Source organism: Cucumis melo, chromosome 5, assembly GCF_025177605.1.
Source record: "Cucumis melo cultivar AY chromosome 5, USDA_Cmelo_AY_1.0, whole genome shotgun sequence".
NCBI lineage: Eukaryota > Viridiplantae > Streptophyta > Magnoliopsida > Cucurbitales > Cucurbitaceae > Cucumis > Cucumis melo.
Genome location: NC_066861.1, coordinates 19837958 through 19847221, shown reverse-complemented (window position 1 = coordinate 19847221; position 9264 = coordinate 19837958).

Genomic DNA, 9264 nt, shown 5'->3' with positions numbered 1-9264 from the left:
CTTACCAATAATCTTCTCGACTTTTTATGTTCAAAACGCAGAATGTTCTCAACCCAAGAAGTCAAATGACTCTTCATTGTAGAAGCAGCTTTACTTCGTTCATAAAACCACTTTTGCAATACATCCCTAATTGAACAAAGCATTGTAGCCAAAGGTAGTTCTCTAAGATCTTTAAACACTGAATTTACACTTTCTGCACAATTTGATGTCATCATTCTATACCTTCGTCTACGTGAATATGCTCGAGACCACTTCTCAAAACCAACACTATTAAGAAAATCTCTAATATTTGAACAATCAGACTCCATGCATCTCATGTGGTACTCAAATTCTTCAACAGTGTAGGCATAAGCATAGTTAAAGAAATACTTATCAAGTAGTGGATCTTTAAAATGAAGTTTCAAGTTACTTAAAAGATGTTTTGTGCACACATAATACTCAACATCACGAAACACTCTTCAAACTCCTTTAGGGATGCTAAGATGCTTACAAAAAACAATGACTAAATTAGCCTACTCTGAAAAACTACCTCGTATCTTCTCAAAAAACTATGTCCATGATACGTCATTTTCATAATCTACAATGACAAAAGCAAGAGGGAAGATTTGATTGTTACCATCTTGTGATCAGGCTGTTAATACGATGCCACCAAACTTACACTTCAAAAATGTCCCATCAACATAAATAATAGGTCTACAATATTTTCACCCCTCAATTGATGCACCAAAAGCCATAAAGAAAAACTTGAAATGACCACTATCATCCATTTTTAAAGCAGTGCATGTACATATAATAATTAACAGCACATTTTTATCAGCACAAACAAAAAAGAACAAAAAGAATATGAAAGATGTCAATATTGGTCTTTCTAGATAGACTGTGATATTAGTTTATCCACATCTATCTGCAAATCAATTTAAATTTGATCTATAAAACTGATAATACCTGGGTTAGACCAATTTATCAAAGAATCTTGGAATCAAGGCATACGATTCAACTATGTCACCATGTACATCTTTACCATATGTTCTTTTGCCCTCCAAGCTTTCTAGTAACTTATATTAACTCTAAGATTTATACGAGCCTTATGCACAATCTCTTTAGGAATGGAACGATCAGTAGACATAAATCTAAAATCATCTATCAAACAATTGCCAATTACTATTGAAGAAGCTTACAAGTGAGAACTTTAGGCAGTACTCAATGAACAATCATGGTCAGAAGTGTATTTTTGTAGCATCCACAAGTCACTCTTCTTATAACGAGATGCCCTTACATACCATTTGCAGCCTTCTTACAAACATCTAAATTCAAGAGTCCTCAAATTTGATACTGTAGTCCTGAATTGAAAGTTGTTCTTCACTGCTATTATGCAAAAACACTTTGAAAGCACTTCTTTACTTTCAAATAAACTTTTTTCCTTCAAATCAGAATAATAAGAGACGTCTCTTATAACTTCATCATTTGAAACAGAAGAAAAACCTATATTCAGTGACATATCAACATTCTCCCGTACACTACTAGATGAAGAAGACATTTCCAAACAATTAACACTTACATGGACAACTAATGGATGTCGTCTACTAGTTGGATCATTGGCAAAAGCTAAATACCAAGCAACATCGTTATCCTTCTTTATTGGCACCACAGTTTGAATATTACTTTTACCAAAATCAAGTAAAACAAATAATTCTATTGATTCATCCAATTCAAGTTGTTCACATGTCAAATCAACCAAAGAATTAAAGGTGACTCGCATATCTACCAAAATTTTGGACACCAAGTACTTCTCATAAACGTTGCAACCATTCCATTGACCTCCATAAAAAACAACAATAAGAATAGACATTCTAATCTGGAAAAGAAGAAAATATATTAAGTATTTAGATGTAATAAGAGAATATTAAACGATCGTGCAAAGAAGTTAATAAATACTAAACAATCGTTTAACACCGATAGACAATCGTATATAATAAATTAAATCATCGAATAGAATAAGCTATAAACGATCGTTTAAACCATCGTATTTAATTTGATACACTATCGTTTAAAGATATTAATCGTTTAAACCATCGTATTGAATTTGACACACAATCGTTTAAACAATGGTATTGAATTTGATACACGATCATTTAAAGACGCTGATCGTTAAAACAATCGTATTGATTTTGATACATGATCATTTAAAGATGCTGATCATATAAAATATTGAAAATTTTTGTAACGACCCAACTCCTTATACTGAGTCGAAGTCATTACTAATTTAAAAGATAAATAAAATTTGTAAAGTTTGGATAAAAATAAAACAAGACCTCAAAATTTTTATTTAAAAGCATAAACAAATGTGACTAGAGATAAGTATAAAAATAAAATCCTAACTCGAGCCCTATCTAATTTTAAAGAAATAACAAATAAAGAATAAACAAAAATGCAAACATTAAAATTTGAACTAAAACATAAAGTGGAAGCAAGAGGTCCCTATGGCTCGCCACGGTCACTTCTGGTAGCTCGCCAGCTTGCCTTTGCCCTTACCTCTGCCCCTGCCTGAAAAATAGAAATGGAAAGAGTGAGTATAAAATACTCAATAAGGGATCCACTACTAGTCCCGCTAGGTGCCTGTTAACTTCCTATTAGAGTCCTGAAAGTGGTACCCAAGAACTGGCACGTTCTCAAACACGTGCAACATATGATCCCTGAGGAACAATAACTGGTCTTCAGTGAACCCAAAGGAACACCTAGGACAAACTGGTTTGTAGTGTATCCTGAGGAAACACTAAGACAATCGGGCTGCGAGCAATCCCGTCGAATCACTCGAATCATGTCTATGTCAATGCCAGACTGGCGGTTCCGTCGGACTGCGCAGTCCTAAAAAGGTGGTGATCCTGAAGGACACCCATGCAGGTACGACTCTAATAGGATAAGCTAACATACACCCTAGCCATAACATGCACGTAACAAACCATCATCACATCATCAAGTCATGTCATATCTTCATGCCACATCACATCATCATGTCATCATTAATTGCCATGTCATTATGCAATCTAGTCATCAGTATGCATGACTACAAATACATGCGATCTCTTAATTTCATTCGTAGGTCTAGTAGTAGAATCTCTTACCTGGAGATTTGCTCAAACGAATTCTAACAATAAAATCATGTCTTCCAAGCAGCGAAGTCCTAAATTAGTTAGAAAACCAAATTTAATAACTTAACCCTCCAAGAAATAAGGGTCCATGTAACGTCCCGAATTTTCGAGGTAAATTTTATCTTTTTGCGGGGATACGAATTTTTTTTTGAATTTAATGTTTTGTAAATTGCTATAATAATAATATGATATTAATTATATTATTAATATTATTTTATTATTATTATTATAAATTATTATTGTTATTATTACTATTATTTAATATTATTATTATTATTATTTAATATTATTATTACATTATTATTAATTAATATTATTATTAATTATATTATTATTATTATTATTATTAAATATTATTATTATAATTATTATTTAATTTAATATATATATATATAAAATAATTCTTTTTTTAAAAAACCCTAGACGCGCGCGCCGCCCCCCCCCCCCAGTTTTTCTTCTTCCTTTCCCCGACGGCCTTCTCCTTCTTCTTCATTCTCTTCTCCATTCGACAGCGACGCCACCCTTCTCGTCAATCTTCTTCTTCTTTTCCGGCAGCGCCAGCTTCGCCTCCTTCGTCGCCGTCGTCGGAAGCTCCCCGCTCCAGCCTTCGTCTGCCGCGACCATCCATTTCCGAACGCCCTCTCGATCTCACGCACCCGGACGCCGCCGTGCATCTTTCATTCCACCGCGTCCGTCGACGCCCTGCCACTCTCCGCCGCGTTGAAACGGAACCGGTCGTCGGACTCCTCCAAACCGCGAAGCATTTCGTCATCGAACGCCGAAGACCGATGTTCGTGGTCGCCCCGGTTCCAAGCTGACACGACCCGAGACCCATTTCCAGCCGAGCCGCGAGCCACAAGCAGATCCAGCCGAGCCGCGAGCCACAAGCAGATCCAGCCGAGCCGCGAGCCACAAGCAGATCCAGCCGAGCCGCGAGCCACAAGCCGAGCCGAGCCGAGCCGAGCCGAGGACCGAGCCGAGCCGAGCCGAACACCTCCAAGCCAAGCCGAGCTCCCAGTTTACCGAGCCACCTAAGTCTTCCTTCCTCCACTCCGGGTCACGGTGAGTTTTCGGTAAGGATTGTTTTGATGATTTCCCTAATGTTGCTATATCCGATTCGAGTTGAATATTGGAATAAGATTTGGTCCTACCTTTCATTCCTTGAAGGTATTAAGGTGTTGACGTATAAGTTCTCGGGTTCCGCGACAGGCTTGTTTGGAGATAGCTTTCCTTTCCTTGGGTAAGTCAACGGATGTCGCTTAGGACCATTTAAAATGACTTCTACTAGTGTCATCGATTAAAACCTTCGTGTTTTCGTTTAGGTGGATCCGTTGAGCGTGGACTCGATCGAGAGGCATAACCGAGTATCAGGTAAGGGTCTTTCTACTACTGGACCTCGGGTCGAGGCTGGAAACGTAGTAATCCACAGGGGATTACACGTTAGTAACTGTACCGAATAAATGTATGTGTGTTTGACTTTTAAGTATTTTTGCTATACTCTTATCTGATGTAAAGGTAACGCGACCGCTAGTTGTAGCTTGTGTGCTATCGGGTGTAAGGAGTTGCTTGCGGATAGACCCCGATGCTGGATGTTCGGTATAGTGTGGTTATGTTAATAGGCTACGTTGTGAATTGGAATTGTATGTCAATGGACCTTGAAGTTTACGGTTAGGTACGTGGTAGTCATTGGTCTGAACATTGATCATGGAGTTGGTCGGGGAAGGACGGTGAGTCCGACTTTGATTGATTAGTCGATTGGGTCTAGGGGTTACCATAATGGTGTGCGAATTGAAAACGCGTATAGCAACTGAGGGTGTAGTTGTTTAAACCTATACTATCTGACCGACAAAGCCTATGGCGAAATTGAAATATGAGTGTTGATGGGGTATGACTGTGGTAGACGGTTTAGTATAGACTGAGGGGTAACGGTTAGCTTCATCTATGGGGTAGTGTACCTTACGGATATGTGCATCCTGTGGGAGCACTAAACTGATATGTGCATCCTTCGGGAGCACTAGACTGATATGTGCATCCTTCGGGAGCACTAGACTGATATGTGCATCCTTCGGGAGCACTAGACTAATATGTGCGTTCTACGGAACCACTAGACTATTATGTAGGGTACCCCTGAGTAGGAAGTTAACTGTTGTTCCCTAACGGGCCCAGTAGTGGGTCCCTTACTGAGTTTGTTTATACTCACCCTTTTCTCTTCTTAAACTTTTCAGGTAAGGGCACGGCGAGGGGCAGACCGACGAGAGGCAGGAAGGACGCGTGAAGGCCATATGGACGCGTCTGGTTTTCTTATTGCTTCCGCTATGTATTTTTTGTCAGAATATTTGGTTTGTGATTTTGAACTGATGACTTGAGTTTTTATTTGAAACTTTTGTGACTGTGATTTAAAATAGGGCCCGATACTGTTTTTTTGTAATATTTCTAACGTTTTAAGAAATCGTAACCGGTCCGTTATGAATTTTATGTTGTGTGGTCGAGTTTTGGTATTGAGTAGTGACCTCAGCTTAGTCCGGAAAGTTGGGTCGTTACAGTTGGTATCAGAGCCTAAGTTTTAGGTTCTGTAGACTGACTTATAATGTGAGTCTGTGTTTTGTGTCCTTATGGCTAAAACGATCCTTGCCACTCGTCAGGTACGCTCTCATGAAAGTATATGTATAACTCTATAGGCATTACCTTACCTAAAGTAAACTGCAAAGTTAATTACCATTTATGACTAAAGGGATCATTGGTGGTTGTTAGGGAAATGCCGCCAAGGAGAGGTGCACGTAGGGGTAGCCGAGGAGGCCGGGGAAGAGGAGCAGGACGCGTTCAGCCTGAGGTGCAGCCTGTAGCCCAAGCCACTGACCCGGCTACGCCAGTTACTCATGCGGATCTAGCTGCCATGGAGCAGAGGTTTAGAGATTTGATTATGCAGATGCGGGAGCAGCAGCAGCCTGCCCCGCCAGCTCCAGCACCGGCTCCTGCTCCAGCTCCGGCTCCAGTACCAGTTGCGCCCCAGGTTGTGCCGGATCAGTTGTCAGCAGAGGCTAAGCACCTGAGGGATTTCAGGAAGTATAATCCCACAACATTCGATGGGTCTTTGGAGGACCCCACCAGGGCTCAGCTGTGGTTATCGTCTTTGGAGACCATATTCCGATACATGAAGTGCCCTGAGGATCAGAAAGTTCAGTGTGCTGTTTTCATGTTGACAGACAGAGGTACTGCATGGTGGGAGACTACAGAGAGACTGCTAGGTGGTGATGTGAGTCAGATCACGTGGCAACAGTTCAAGAAGAGTTTCTATGCGAAATTCTTCTCTGCTAGTTTGAGAGATGCCAAGCGGCAGGAGTTCCTGAACTTAGAGCAGGGTGACATGACAGTGGAGCAGTATGATGCGGAGTTTGACATGTTATCCAGCTTCGCTCCCGAGATGATAGCGACCGAGGCGGCCAGAGCTGATAAGGTTTTAGAGGCCTCCGACTGGACATTCAGGGTTTGGTCCGAGCTTTTCGACCCGCTACTCATGCCGATGCTCTGCGCCTGGCAGTGGATCTGTTTACAGGAGAGGGCTAACTCGTCTAATACCACTGGTAGAGGTTCAACATCGGGACAGAAGAGGAAGGCTGAGCAGCAGCCTGTTCCAGTGCCACAGCGAAACTTCAGATCAGGTGGTGAGTTTCGCCGCTTCCAGCAGAAACCTTTTGAGGCAGGGGAAGCTGCCAGAGGGAAGCAGTTGTGTACCACTTGTGGAAAGCACCATCTGGGCCGTTGCTTATTCGGGACCAGGACTTGCTTTAAGTGTAGGCAAGAGGGTCATACAGCTGATAGATGCCCGTTGAGACTTACGGGGAGCGCGCAGAATCAAGGAGCAGGTGCTCCACATCAGGGTAGGGTCTTTGCTACCAACAAGACTGAGGCTGAGAGGGCAGGCACAGTGGTGACAGGTACGCTTCCAGTATTGGGGCATTACGCCTTAGTTTTGTTTGATTCAGGATCGTTACATTCTTTTATCTCTTCCGCATTTGTGTTGCATGCCCGCTTAGAGGTAGAGCCCTTACACCATGTTCTATCAGTATCTACTCCTTCCGGGGAGTGTATGTTGTCGAAGGAAAAGGTGAAAGCATGCCAGATTGAGATAGCAGGCCATGTGATTGAAGTAACGCTGTTAGTCCTGGATATGCTCGACTTTGATGTAATCCTGGGTATGGATTGGTTGGCCGCTAACCACGCCAGCATAGATTGTTCCCGTAAGGAGGTAACGTTTAACCTTCCCTCGACGGCCAATTTTAAATTTAAGGGAGGAGGGTCAAGGTCGTTGCCTCAGGTAATCTCAGCCATCAGGGCCAGTAAACTGCTCAGTCAGGGTACTTGGGGTATCTTAGCGAGCGTGGTGGATACTAGAGAGGTCGATGTATCCGTGTCATCAGAACCGGTGGTGAGGGACTATCCGGATGTCTTTCCTGAAGAACTTCCAGGGTTACCTCCGCACAGAGAGGTTGACTTTCCCATAGAGTTGGAGCCGGGCACGGTTCCTATATCCAGAGCCCCTTACAGGATGGCCCCCGCAGAGCTGAAAGAATTAAAGGTGCAGTTACAAGAATTGCTTGATAAGGGATTCATTCGACCGAGCGTGTCCCCTTGGGGTGCGCCAGTTTTATTTGTTAAGAAGAAGGATGGATCGATGCGTCTATGCATTGACTATAGGGAGTTGAATAAGGTAACCGTTAAGAACAGATATCCCTTGCCCAGGATCGACGATCTATTTGACCAGTTGCAGGGAGCCACAGTGTTCTCTAAGATTGATCTTCGGTCGGGATACCATCAGCTGAGGATTAAGGATGGTGATGTACCAAAGACAGCATTTCGTTCCAGGTATGGACACTACGAGTTTATTGTGATGTCTTTTGGTTTGACGAATGCTCCGGCAGTGTTTATGGACTTGATGAACAGAGTGTTTAGGGAGTTCCTAGATACTTTTGTGATCGTGTTTATCGACGATATCTTGATATACTCCAAGACGGAGGCCGAACATGAGGAGCATTTACGTATAGTTTTGCAAACACTTCGGGATAATAAGTTGTATGCAAAGTTCTCGAAATGCGAGTTTTGGCTGAAGCAGGTGTCCTTTCTGGGCCACGTGGTTTCTAAGGCTGGAGTCTCTGTGGATCCAGCTAAGATAGAGGCAGTCACCGGTTGGACCCGACCTTCCACAGTCAGTGAGGTTCGTAGCTTTCTGGGTTTAGCAGGTTATTATCGACGGTTTGTGGAGAACTTTTCTCGTATAGCTACTCCTCTTACTCAGTTGACCAGGAAGGGAGCTCCTTTTGTTTGGAGCAAGGCATGTGAGGACAGTTTCCAGAACCTTAAACAGAAGCTAGTTACTGCACCGGTTCTTACTGTACCTGATGGTTCTGGCAGTTTTGTGATTTATAGTGATGCTTCCAAGAAGGGCTTGGGTTGTGTTTTGATGCAACAGGGTAAGGTGGTCGCTTATGCTTCTCGTTAGTTGAAGAGTCATGAGCAGAACTACCCTACACATGATTTAGAGTTGGCAGCAGTGGTTTTTGCTTTGAAAATATGGAGGCATTACTTATATGGTGAAAAGATACAGATCTTCACGGATCATAAGAGCTTGAAATACTTCTTTACTCAGAAGGAATTGAATATGAGACAGCGAAGATGGCTTGAGTTAGCGAAGGATTACGATTGTGAGATACTGTATCATCCAGGCAAGGCAAATGTGGTAGCTGATGCTCTTAGTAGAAAGGTATCACATTCAGCAGCACTTATTACCCGACAGGCCCCATTGCATCGGGATCTCGAGCGGGCTGAGATTGCAGTGTCAGTGGGGGCAGTCACTATGCAGTTAGCCCAGTTGACGGTACAGCCGACTTTGAGGCAAAGGATCATTGATGCTCAGGGTAACGATCCTTACTTGGTTGAGAAACGTGGCCTAGCAGAGGCAGGGCAAGCGGTTGAGTTCTCATTATCCTCTGATGGTGGACTTTTGTTCTAGAGACGCCTCTGTGTGCCGTCAGATAGTGCGGTTAAGACAGAATTATTATCTGAGGCTCACAGTTCCCCATTTTCCATGCACCCAGGTAGTACGAAGATGTATCAGGAC